Source organism: Perna viridis, chromosome 9, assembly GCF_037379345.1.
Source record: "Perna viridis isolate PV_CMFRI_1.1 ecotype Kerala chromosome 9, ASM3737934v1, whole genome shotgun sequence".
NCBI lineage: Eukaryota > Metazoa > Mollusca > Bivalvia > Mytilida > Mytilidae > Perna > Perna viridis.
In genome coordinates, this window is record NC_142453.1 from 40,477,704 (window position 1) to 40,491,564 (window position 13,861).

The 13,861-nt window shown below is 35.1% G+C and overlaps 1 protein-coding gene and 1 pseudogene across 2 annotated transcripts in view; both read right to left on the reverse strand.

Moving 5' to 3' along the window:
* The window catches only part of LOC148608506 (uncharacterized), a 32,584-nt gene extending 23,681 nt beyond the window's left edge, over nt 1-8,903 (reverse strand). For both annotated transcript variants that reach the window (XM_088544401.1, XM_088544399.1), the window contains exon 1: nt 8,785-8,903. The gene's annotated coding sequence lies outside the window, so the exon portion shown is untranslated. The remainder of the gene's footprint in view (nt 1-8,784) is intronic.
* On the reverse strand, nt 6,091-7,672 carry LOC148608507 (uncharacterized; annotated as a pseudogene).
* Nucleotides 8,904-13,861: the final 4,958 nt, after the last annotated feature.

Below are 13,861 nucleotides of genomic sequence, written 5' to 3' on the forward strand. Positions count from 1 at the left end.
GTAAGTACATTGGGTGATTGTCATCTAACTGAATAGTCTAGTTAACTCCCTTAGTAAGTACACTGGGTGATTGTCATCTAACTGAAAAGTCCAGTTAACTCCCTTAGTAAGTACATTGGGTGATTGTCATCTAACTGAATAGTCTAGTTAACTCCCTTAGTAAGTACATTGGGTAACTGTCATTTAACTGAATAGTCCAGTTAACTTCCTAAGTAGGTTCACTGAGTGATTGTCATCTAACTGAAAACAAACTTTATCCTCTGTACATCATCATTTTATGTGCTATAAAATCCCTATGCAAATTGTTTGTAAATATTATTTAACATAAAAAAAAATATCCTCAAATTTGTTCACACAAAAAATATGATCAAGCTTTTTCTCATCATGGCATGCGTTCAGGATGGTAAAAAATAAATCAATTTAAGGAAGTAAATTCCAAGTTTTAATTTCCTTTTAGTAGATACACAGCTGTATAATGAACTGCTATACTTGTATCAGTCAGAGAACAGAAGGAAATAAGTTACCAGTTACTATAAATATCTTAATTGTAATTTAATATACCCCCGCAAACAAAGTTTGTGGGTATATAGGAATCACCCTGTCTGTCTGCCTGTTCGTCAACATTTCTTGTAACTGAATAGTCTAGTTAACTCCCTCAGTAAGTACATTGGGTGATTGTCATCTAACTGAATAGTCTAGTTAACTCCCTTAGTAAGTACATTGGGTAATTGTCATCTAACTGAATAGTCTAGTTAACTCCCTTAGTAAGTACATTGGGTGATTGTCATTTAACTGAATAGTCTAGTTAACTCCCTTAGTAAGTACATTGGGTGATTGTCATCTAACTGAATAGTCTAGTTAACTCCCTTAGTAAGTACATTGGGTAACTGTCATTTAACTGAATAGTCCAGTTAACTCCCTTAGTAAGTACACTGGGTGATTGTCATCTAACTGAATAGTCCAGTTAACTCCCTTAGTAAGTACACTGGGTAATTGTCATCTAACTGAATAGTCCAGTTAACTCCCTTAGTAAGTACATTGGGTGATTGTCATCTAACTGAATAGTCTGGTTAACTCCCTTAGTAAGTACACTGGGTGATTGTCATCTAACTGAAAAGTCCAGTTAACTCCCTTAGTAAGTACACTGGGTGATTGTCATCTAACTGAATAGTCCAGTTAACTCCCTTAGTAAGTACACTGGGTGATTGTCATCTAACTGAATAGTCTAGTTAACTCCCTTAGTAAGTACATTGGGTGATTGTCATTTAACTGAATAGTCTAGTTAACTCCCTTAGTAAGTACATTGGGTGATTGTCATCTAACTGAATAGTCTAGTTAACTCCCTTAGTAAGTACACTGGGTGATTGTCATCTAACTGAATAGTCCAGTTAACTCCCTTAGTAAGTACACTGGGTGATTGTCATCTAACTGAATAGTCCAGTTAACTCCCTCAGTAAGTACATTGGGTGATTGTCATCTAACTGAAAAGTCCAGTTAACTCCCTCAGTAAGTACATTGGGTGATTGTCATCTAACTGAAAAGTCCAGTTAACTCCCTTAGTAAGTACATTGGGTGATTGTCATCTAACTGAAAAGTCCAGTTAACTCCCTTAGTAAGTACATTGGGTGATTGTCATCTAACTGAAAAGTCCAGTTAACTCCCTCAGTAAGTACATTGGGTGATTGTCATTTAACTGAATAGTCTAGTTAACTCCCTTAGTAAGTACATTGGGTGATTGTCATCTAACTGAATAGTCTAGTTAACTCCCTCAGTAAGTACATTGGGTGATTGTCATCTAACTGAAAAGTCCACTTAACTCCCTTAGTAAGTACATTGGGTGATTGTCATCTAACTGAAAAGTCCACTTAACTCCCTTAGTAAGTACATTGGGTGATTGTCATCTAACTGAAAAGTCCACTTAACTCCCTCAGTAAGTACACTGGGTGATTGTCATCTAACTGAAAAGTCCACTTAACTCCCTTAGTAAGTACATTGGGTGATTGTCATTTAACTGAATAGTCCAGTTAACTCCCTTAGTAAGTACATTGGGTGATTGTCATCTAACTGAAAAGTCCAGTTAACTCCCTTAGTAAGTACATTGGGTGATTGTCATTTAACTGAATAGTCTAGTTAACTCCCTTAGTAAGTACACTGGGTGATTGTCATTTAACTGAAAAGTCCAGTTAACTCCCTTAGTAAGTACATTGGGTGATTGTCATCTAACTGAATAGTCTAGTTAACTCCCTTAGTAAGTACATTGGGTGATTGTCATTTAACTGAATAGTCTAGTTAACTCCCTTAGTAAGTACACTGGGTGATTGTCATCTAACTGAATAGTCCAGTTAACTCCCTTAGTAAGTACACTGGGTGATTGTCATTTAACTGAATAGTCCAGTTAACTCCCTTAGTAAGTACATTGGGTGATTGTCATCTAACTGAAAAGTCCAGTTAACTCCCTTAGTAAGTACATTGGGTGATTGTCATTTAACTGAATAGTCTAGTTAACTCCCTTAGTAAGTACATTGGGTGATTGTCATCTAACTGAATAGTCTAGTTAACTCCCTCAGTAAGTACATTGGGTGATTGTCATCTAACTGAAAAGTCCAGTTAACTCCCTTAGTAAGTACATTGGGTGATTGTCATTTAACTGAATAGTCCAGTTAACTCCCTTAGTAAGTACATTGGGTAATTGTCATCTAACTGAAAAGTCCAGTTAACTCCCTTAGTAAGTACACTGGGTGATTGTCATCTAACTGAATAGTCCAGTTAACTCCCTTAGTAAGTACACTGGGTGATTGTCATCTAACTGAATAGTCCAGTTAACTCCCTTAGTAAGTACATTGGGTAATTGTCATCTAACTGAAAAGTCCAGTTAACTCCCTTAGTAAGTACATTGGGTGATTGTCATTTAACTGAATAGTCTGGTTAACTCCCTCAGTAAGTACATTGGGTAATTGTCATCTAACTGAAAAGTCCAGTTAACTCCCTTAGTAAGTACACTGGGTGATTGTCATCTAACTGAATAGTCCAGTTAACTCCCTTAGTAAGTACATTGGGTGATTGTCATTTAACTGAATAGTCTAGTTAACTCCCTCAGTAAGTACATTGGGTAATTGTCATCTAACTGAAAAGTCCAGTTAACTCCCTTAGTAAGTACATTGGGTGATTGTCATCTAACTGAATAGTCCAGTTAACTCCCTTAGTAAGTACATTGGGTGATTGTCATCTAACTGAAAAGTCCAGTTAACTCCCTCAGTAAGTACACTGGGTGATTGTCATCTAACTGAATAGTCCAGTTAACTCCCTTAGTAAGTACACTGGGTGATTGTCATCTAACTGAATAGTCCAGTTAACTCCCTCAGTAAGTACATTGGGTGATTGTCATCTAACTGAAAAGTCCAGTTAACTCCCTTAGTAAGTACACTGGGTGATTGTCATCTAACTGAAAAGTCCAGTTAACTCCCTTAGTAAGTACATTGGGTGATTGTCATCTAACTGAATAGTCCAGTTAACTCCCTTAGTAAGTACATTGGGTAATTGTCATCTAACTGAATAGTCCAGTTAACTCCCTTAGTAAGTACATTGGGTAACTGTCATTTAACTGAATAGTCCAGTTAACTCCCTTAGTAAGTACACTGGGTGATTGTCATCTAACTGAAAAGTCCAGTTAACTCCCTTAGTAAGTACATTGGGTGATTGTCATCTAACTGAATAGTCCAGTTAACTCCCTTAGTAAGTACACTGGGTAATTGTCATTTAACTGAATAGTCCAGTTAACTCCCTTAGTAAGTACATTGGGTGATTGTCATCTAACTGAATAGTCTGGTTAACTCCCTTAGTAAGTACATTGGGTAACTGTCATTTAACTGAATAGTCCAGTTAACTCCCTTAGTAAGTACACTGGGTGATTGTCATCTAACTGAAAAGTCCAGTTAACTCCCTTAGTAAGTACATTGGGTGATTGTCATCTAACTGAATAGTCCAGTTAACTCCCTTAGTAAGTACATTGGGTAATTGTCATCTAACTGAATAGTCCAGTTAACTCCCTTAGTAAGTACATTGGGTAACTGTCATTTAACTGAATAGTCCAGTTAACTCCCTTAGTAAGTACACTGGGTGATTGTCATTTAACTGAATAGTCCAGTTAACTCCCTTAGTAAGTACACTGGGTGATTGTCATCTAACTGAATAGTCTAGTTAACTCCCTTAGTAAGTACATTGGGTGATTGTCATCTAACTGAATAGTCTAGTTAACTCCCTTAGTAAGTACACTGGGTGATTGTCATCTAACTGAATAGTCTAGTTAACTCCCTTAGTAAGTACACTGGGTGATTGTCATCTAACTGAATAGTCTAGTTAACTCCCTTAGTAAGTACACTGGGTGATTGTCATCTAACTGAATAGTCTAGTTAACTCCCTTAGTAAGTACATTGGGTAACTGTCATTTAACTGAATAGTCCAGTTAACTCCCTCAGTAAGTACATTGGGTGATTGTCATCTAACTGAAAAGTCCAGTTAACTCCCTTAGTAAGTACATTGGGTGATTGTCATTTAACTGAATAGTCTAGTTAACTCCCTTAGTAAGTACATTGGGTAATTGTCATCTAACTGAATAGTCTAGTTAACTCCCTTAGTAAGTACATTGGGTAATTGTCATTTAACTGAATAGTCTAGTTAACTCCCTTAGTAAGTACATTGGGTAACTGTCATTTAACTGAATAGTCCAGTTAACTCCCTTAGTAAGTACACTGGGTGATTGTCATTTAACTGAATAGTCCAGTTAACTCCCTCAGTAAGTACATTGGGTAATTGTCATCTAACTGAATAGTCTAGTTAACTCCCTTAGTAAGTACACTGGGTGATTGTCATCTAACTGAATAGTCTAGTTAACTCCCTAAGTAAGTACATTGGGTAATTGTCATCTAACTGAATAGTCCAGTTAACTCCCTTAGTAAGTACACTGGGTGATTGTCATCTAACTGAATAGTCTAGTTAACTCCCTTAGTAAGTACATTGGGTGATTGTCATCTAACTGAATAGTCTGGTTAACTCCCTTAGTAAGTACACTGGGTGATTGTCATCTAACTGAATAGTCTAGTTAACTCCCTTAGTAAGTACACTGGGTGATTGTCATCTAACTGAATAGTCCAGTTAACTCCCTCAGTAAGTACATTGGGTGATTGTCATCTAACTGAATAGTCCAGTTAACTTCCTAAGTAGGTTCACTGAGTGATTGTCATCTAACTGAAAACAAACTTTATCCTCTGTACATCATCATTTTATGTGCTATAAAATCCCTATGCAAATTGTTTGTAAATATTATTTAACATAAAAAAAAATATCCTCAAATTTGTTCACACAAAAAATATGATCAAGCTTTTTCTCATCATGGCATGCGTTCAGGATGGTAAAAAATAAATCAATTTAAGGAAGTAAATTCCAAGTTTTAATTTCCTTTTAGTAGATACACAGCTGTATAATGAACTGCTATACTTGTATCAGTCAGAGAACAGAAGGAAATAAGTTACCAGTTACTATAAATATCTTAATTGTAATTTAATATACCCCCGCAAACAAAGTTTGTGGGTATATAGGAATCACCCTGTCTGTCTGCCTGTTCGTCAACATTTCTTGTAATAGAACTCCACCTAATCCACTCAAGGGAGTTTGTTGAAACTGAATATAAAGGCTGTAAATGTGCATAAAGGAATGTAATTATTATTTTAGGACTCCAAATGGAGATAATCCACCATGAGAGTTTTAACCGGTAACAGATACATTGTACTCCTCCTTAACTGCTAAAGGGATTTAAAGAAAGTTTTGAGGAAGGTTGGGCATCCTATGTAGATGTGTAAGGAATACAGTGTGGGAAACCAAAATCTGAATTTTCATAGACTTGAGTCTATGCATAATTGAACAGCATAGACCTACGAAGATTTTCATAGACAAACAATTATTCACATATTTATTTTAAAAAATGAAATACTAGTTTAATGAATTGTAAATGATTTTATCAACTTTTCAATTTGTTTGCTACTCCTTTTAAAAAAAATAGTAAAGTCTGATCAGAAGAATTATTGCCTTGTTTTACTATTCGTTATTGACAGATTTTATGGAATCCTTCACTGATAGTTCCATTCTATGTGCTGGACAGAGAGTATTTATTATAATTATGCTAGGATTCTATCTTTTTAACATCCCTTCAGCACCTGTGTATGGAGTGTTCGTATCACAACTCATACGTTATGATGCCAAAGCTTGCCGAGACTATGCAGAATTTTTGTATCGCGCTAGAATTCTAACAAATAGGCTTCTGGAACAGGGTTATGTTGCTACAAGATTGAAGTCATCATTACAAAAGTTTTATGGTCGTCATCATGAACTTGTGGATCGTTATGGTGTATCCATCAGCACCATGAAAACTGATTTGTTCAACGAGTCATAGTTTTCCTATCCTCTTTTATCTATCCTGGACTTTACTTTTTATGAGCAACTCGGTGGGTATTTCTAAAAAAGCAGAGGACACTTACCCTACCGGTGCACCTAGTCCATGCTCCCAGTTTTTAGTGGAGTCTGAGTTGCTCATTTGTTTTCGTTACTTTGTATATATGATTTTAGTTACTTTATGTTCTTTGTTGTGTATGTCTGTTCCCCAATGTCTGGTTTTTTGTCCCTGGATTACATTATTTTGATTACCGATATAACCTTGGTTCCCTTAATTACTCTTTAACAAAAGCACTGAAACCGCTTTTGTATCTGATCATATTAGATGCACCATCAGTAGTCACACCCACAATTTTTTTATCTGTTTTAAGATCATTAAAAACTTGTGTAACAGCACCATGTATGTCGTCAGAAGAAATAGATTTGGGAGATACAAACTGTGAAAACCTTTTAACTCATTTCCCTTTGATGGACCAATAAAAATATATAGATTCTTGTTCCTCTCCTGAAATGTCGACAGCCCCATCAGTTGTTAAGTAGAAGAAATTTGCAGCATTCAACTCTGAATTTGTTTTATTGTTTTCAACAGAAGCAATTTGCTTTATAAATTCTTAAGCAGATTTATCTTTTCGGTATGTAGAAACCGTATCAAGCCCCTTGGCTTTGTTGAGGTTACAAAGCCATAAATAATCTTTAAAAGATTTGTCATGTTTAGCTATAGCATGCACATTTTTAAATTCAACTTTTGAATATTCAGCAGCATTTAGCATTCATGCTGCTCTACCAACGTCGGATTATATCTACTTTTGCGACTTAACTGTGTCAAAATATGAATGTAATGTAGTCACTTCCTACCAATTTTCCAATGTTCATGGAAAGTACGAAAACCTTTTGATTGTTCATAATCTTTTCTTTTTTAAGAGACATCTTCCGAAGATTCTTTAATTCAGGATTTTTAGTTTTTTGACAGGAACTGCCCATTATTCAGCATTTATAACATCGTAACAAGAAACCAGGACATGATAACATTTTCTTGGAAAGTAAATCAAGATAATAAAAATTAGTATTTTAATTACCAATTAGAGATTATTATTTTTTATACAACAGACAACCGGTCTTTATCGATTGGTTTCTACATGGAACGACATGATTCTACATAGACTCGGTTAATTGTTCTACCGCTAATTTCGCACACTGGTCCGAATATACAATGTATATACACAATTAGTTAGTGTTGGAGGATGCCAAAGGAAGATTCCTGAACTTATGGTTTTACATTTAATTCCATTGAATCAGGGGGAAGGGGTACATATGTATACATGTACTTATATTGTGTACTTCATTATTGGAGTGAATTTTATTTTGATTTTGTAATAATTACAATCATTTTTGAAAAATTAAATGACAAAATCACAATACTAAATACAATTAATAATTTGTGACTTTAAAGAATACTGCTGACTTACTGTTACATGAAGTAAAAAAAAAACTGTCAAATACTTATAAAATCTAATATCCAAATAAACCTGAAATAAGCATATTAGCTGTTCCCTAATATGAAATCAATGACTGGTCTTCAAAAGCACTAATCGTCAAATATTCTATGCCACTGATTTTGGCTTGCTTTTGAACATCCAAGCCAATTCAATGCTCTACTTACATGTAACTTAACTCCCATTCTCATTTTCAGCATAAACCCTGGAATAGGTACATGTATATACATGTACATGTTTTTATGCATATAAATTCTTGGTTCAGAATTTTAAAAAATCACAAAAACTGAAGATTTTAGGTTGATTTAAGTCAAAATATGCAAGGATGATGATTGATCATATACATTCATTTTCTTTTCCATTTCAGATCTTTGGCATTGTACATTTGTAAATTATAATAAAATTGAAAAATTATAATTGTAATTCATCTTCATTCAATTTTACAGCAATTTTACAAACATAACCATTGAGAATTTTACAAATGGCAGAAAATCACATACACAATTCGAGTTTGTCCCTAATTTTCAAGCCATAGCTTGATTTCTAAGTTTCATACTTAGTCCCTAGGTTAAGCACAACAAATACTGAAAATGTGCATTGTTCCATATTCTTGATCTAGCCATTCCGCGATAGAGTGGGATCCATGATATAGTGGGAACAGAGTACTTGTACATGTATATATACCGCAGTGGCCAGTGCTGCATTTAACTTCATAACTCCTTGGACAATGACAACGTAAGTATTTGTTTTATATTTCATTTTCAAATCTGCTTCATTAAAACTAGTTTTGACGATTATCTGGAGCTATATATAAATAGAATTCGGGAGATGCAAAGCAAAACCATACCTTAAACTAACATATGGAACAAATTGTCAAATTCCAAATTCGTCAATCTGATCACTTCCGCCTTTCGGGTTTCTCAAGAGGTATCCATCAGATTGAAGTGTGTCATGTCGCCCCAAAGTCTGTTCGAGACCTACCTGCATAAATACATTATTCCGGTGATACACCTATTCGAATCGCATCTACCCGAAAGAACTTGAGATAAAAGATACTACAGACACTGTGAAGTCAGCCTCATATCTTGACCTACACTTAGAAATCGATGGTAAAGGAAAACTATTGACCAAACTTTACGACAAACGTGATGACTTTTCATTCAGAATTGTCAACTTTCCTTTCATCTGTGGCAACATCCCTTCGGCTCCTGCGTATGGAGTGTTCATATCACAACTCATACGTTATGCCAAAGCTTGCCGAAACTACGCAGACTTTTTGTATCGCGCTAGAACTCTAACAAATAGGCTTCTGGAACAGGGTTATGTTGCTACAAGATTGAAGTCATCACTACAGAAGTTTTATGGTCGTCATCATGAACTCGTGGATCGTTATGGTGTATCCATCAGCACCATGAAAACTGATTTATTCAACGGGTCATAGTTTTCCTTTCCTCGTTTGTCTACCCCGGACTTTACTTTTTATGAGCAACTCGGCGGATGTTTCTAGAAAAGCAGAGGACGCTTACCCGACCGGTGCACCTGGTCCATGCTCCCAGTTTTTAGTGGAGTCCGAGTTCCTCATTTACTTTTGTTACTTTGTATGTATGATTTTAGTTACTTTATGTTCTTTGTTGTGTATGTCTGTTTTCCATGTCTGGTCTGTCCCTGGATTACATTCTTTTGATTACCGCTATAACCTTGGTTCCCTTGATTACTCTTTCGAAGAGGTGACCAAGGTTTTTCTTCAGAATCATTAAAAAATATAGATAACAAAATACCAAGTGACCGTGAGATGTTTCTTAAAATACTGAGAAATATTCTGTTTCTGACATACCGATTATAGATGATGGATTTTCACATACTCCTACACTGTAAGAGGTTGGAATTACGTACCAAGTCAGAAAATAGCTTGCCAGACAACCTCTAGCATTGCTAGAGTAGATTTTCACAATGTCGATAGATTGATTTTCTGTAGTTTTAATTTGTGCACTGTACATGTATAAATTGTTATCTTCATCTTGAAAATTGACGCATCTTCCTCACAAAGTCCAAGACCTATTTTACGTCGAAACCAAAGTAAATGGGCAATTCAGATTCCACTAAAACTGGGAACATGGACCAGGTCCACCGGAAGGGTAAGCATTCTTGCTTTTTCTAGGAACACACTACGAGTTGCTGATCGATGAATTGACACGATCCATTTCATTTTGAAATGCCTACGATATGATACACTGATACAATAAACATTTAGTAATCTTTTAGATAAAACACCAGTTGACTCAAATCTCACCAGTGAATTTCTTAATCTAAACAGTGGCGGATCCAGACGGGGGTGCAGCGGGTTGACACCCCATTTTTATTATCTTTTATTTGAACATTTGTCATTTTCATGTGTAAAAAAAAATTGACAAAAATAGCAAATAATGTCATAATGTCAACACGCCCCCCTTTTTATCTGAGGAACCTCAACTGGCACCCTTCCTTTTCAAAGTGTCTGGATTCAGCCAAACAAGGATTTTTATGGTGTACTATTGTGGTTAAAGCATGAGAAAGTAGACATGAAAACATTACATTCTTTCTTCATGTTATCATAGTTGACATCCGAATAAAACTTTTTTTGGGGGGGGATCACCCTATGCCTAATAAAAAACATAAACGCCGTATATTTCCTGAATAAAACACAAGTTGAATGAGCACGACAAGGAATTCGTTTTTATTCCACCTGATAAAGCTGCAAATAAAAGTGCTTCTTTTTGACTTAAATTTGTAAGTTCTACAAAAAGAATTTAAATTACGAATTCATCTTCAAACTGACTACATTTTCAGAAGGTGGTATTGTGAACAAACACGTGCACAAACGGTTCATCGCTACCTCTTATCCAACTGAGCCTAGTAGTACTATGTACTCACCAATCACCTTAATTTATAAATATAGATTTATTTACTATTCAAATCGTTGCTCAATTTTGACTTCCTAATGCGCTCGATATCATAAACAAAAATCTCTTTATAAGCTTATGAAAATAGTGGAATTAAATAACTATTTTTGGAGTGTTAATATGAAATGCTAGATAAATGAAATGCCCCTCAAGGATCTTTCGAATCTGTTCAAAGTTTTGATTTTTCTACCCTAAACACAACACTTCCACATAACCTCATCAAACAAAAATTCGCATATCTTATCAAATGTAGGGATGTGAATTTATTTGTTCGAATTCTTCTAGATCATTTTTAGTAACGAAAAGCATAAAAACTACGTTAATTGGACTTACACTCGATCGAATTCCTGTTAGACAACATTTTCGGTCGATTTGGCGATACAGTTTATCGTCAAGTGGTAGGAATTCCCATAGGACCAATTGCGCATCATTTATTGTGCATCTCTGTTTATGGCTAGAATAAATAAAAATCCTCCAAACAACATTTGGTAAAAACTTAATATTTTAGGACGATATTTTGGATTTTTATAACAAGGCACGACTTCAAAATTTAAACTTAATTAAGATATATATCTTGCCGAACTTTCAATGAATAAAATAAAGCAAATATTGATGATAAAAAATGTCCATTTATTGGTCTTAGTATCAATAATGGTAAATTTACAAGATACCAAAATTCATGATCAAAGGGATGCATGATTTTCACTCGATCCCTTTTGTTAACTTCCGAATTTTAGATGGCGACGTCCGGTTGTCACCATCATATAGTGTTAACATATCGTAATTAGTTCGGGTTGCTCGTGTTTCAGATTTAACGAAAGAAATATTTTTATTGCCAAGAAAATATTTCAACCGATACAAGGAACTCATTCACAAATACAGATGTACTTGTAAACAATTAATACAGTGCGGGTACATCTCACCCTATATTTTATGGCACGGAAAGCTAAAAAAAATCACCCGTAAGTTGACTAAACCACTGATTTGGCTAATTCGTAAGGGATATAGTTATGATATTGTTGTCAAATCATTAAGACAGCTTTTTTGTAAAATATTGATTCGCTCATCCGTAGGATCTTTACATAGAAACTAACACACAAGTTTAAAAGTAGTTTTCGGTATGACAAGGGTCATGTCCTTATATTGTATGACTTATAATGTACCGCGGTTCTCAACCCCACATGGGAAGAATTGGGATTGATATTACATACGATTTGTAGGTTTACATTGGAGCTGACATATCATTTAACTGCTAGTAGTCCTTTGTGCATTTGTTTAACGTATAATCAGTTTCTTTATCTATGTTTTAACAAGGGACTCAGACCTTTTTGAAATGATTTTATGTATGTTTAATTAATATATAATATTTTTTCCACAGTGGCTATAGTTTTAAAAGGGAGGGTTGTGATCACGCTAAAGTACATTAACTCCGCTGCATGTTTGTGCCGTCCCAAGTCAGGGATTCGGTCTTTGTATGTCTTGTTTCGTTTTCATTTTAAGTTTACTTTTATGTTGCTGGACTGACAGAGGTGAATATTTGCTGTACGATATTGTTTTGGGTCAGTTGCTTTCTGCCCAGTGGTTTTAGGGTTTCCTCGTCGTTCAATGAAGACCCATAGGTGGCCTTGAGCCGACATTTTTCAACCCGGTGGGTGTTTTTGTCTCACTGACACAATCACCATATCCATTTTCCTTCCGTTATAAGTTCAAATGTTTATTTTGCCATAAATTGTCAAACAATTTAGTTCTCTTATGAGTTATCGAAATTCAAAAAATAAATCAGAAAATTTTCATTGTGACTAAAAGAAATATAGTGAAAAAAATTTCTTTATCATTTGATATTGATTTGATTTAATCGGACTTTTTTTGGGGTGTGTATCATGTATGGACCATGTGTATCATGTATGGACCATGTGTATCATGTATGGACCATTTTGAGTGGTAACATTATCATGTCCACCGACAGTATTTACCATGCAGACTTAAACAACTTGCAACTGGCGGATCCAGAAATTCGGAAAGGGAGAGGGACGACTTGGTCTTTTAATAAAAAGAGGAGTACGTCTGCTACAGTGATTTTCTACTAACCAACAAAGACTCTCCAGCATAATAGAATCACCTCCTCATAGATTCGTCTACCTTTTTTTAAAAATAAAAACTCTTGTAAAACTTTGAACACTAAAAAATGTATTGTATATCTAAACAGGGATTCTGTATCTTAAATAAATTGAAAGAGTAATCAAGGGAACCAAGGTTATAGCGGTAATCAAAAGAATGTAATCCAGGGACAAAGACCAGACATGGAAAACAGACATACACAACAAAGAACGTAAAGTAACTAAAATCATACATACAAAGTAACAAAAGTAAATGAGGAACTCGGACTCCACTAAAAACTGGGAGCATGGATTAGGTGCACCGGTAGGGTAAGCGTCCTCTGCTTTTCTAGAAACACCCGCCGAGTTGCTCATAAAAAGGCAAGTCCGAGGTAGACAAACGAGGAAAGGAAAACTATGACCCGTTGAATAAATCAGTTTTCATGGTGCTGATGGATACACCATAACGATCCACGAGTTCATGATGACGACCATAAAACTTCTGTAGTGATGACTTCAATCTTGTAGTAACATAACCCTGTTCCAGAAGCCTATTTGTTAGAGTTCTAGCGCGATACAGAAAAAATATCTTTATAATGATTTCTGAAACATCTGATAAACTATTTCTTTTATTTAACAAAAAAAAAAAGGTATTTTACTAGCGATAAATGTGAAAAAAAGGTGTGCTCAAATATTACATGTATACATCCACAGACTTTTTTAAAACGAGAAAAAAACACGACGCTTTGTTACTGGAATCAACTTGCATAAAATATATATCTTTTTCCTCTCAGAGATTTTGTATTACAATTAATATACACTAGACCCCTGCCCCTCTAGAATGTATCCACATAATTCAAATTATTGCTTAGGAAATGCAGTAAACTGA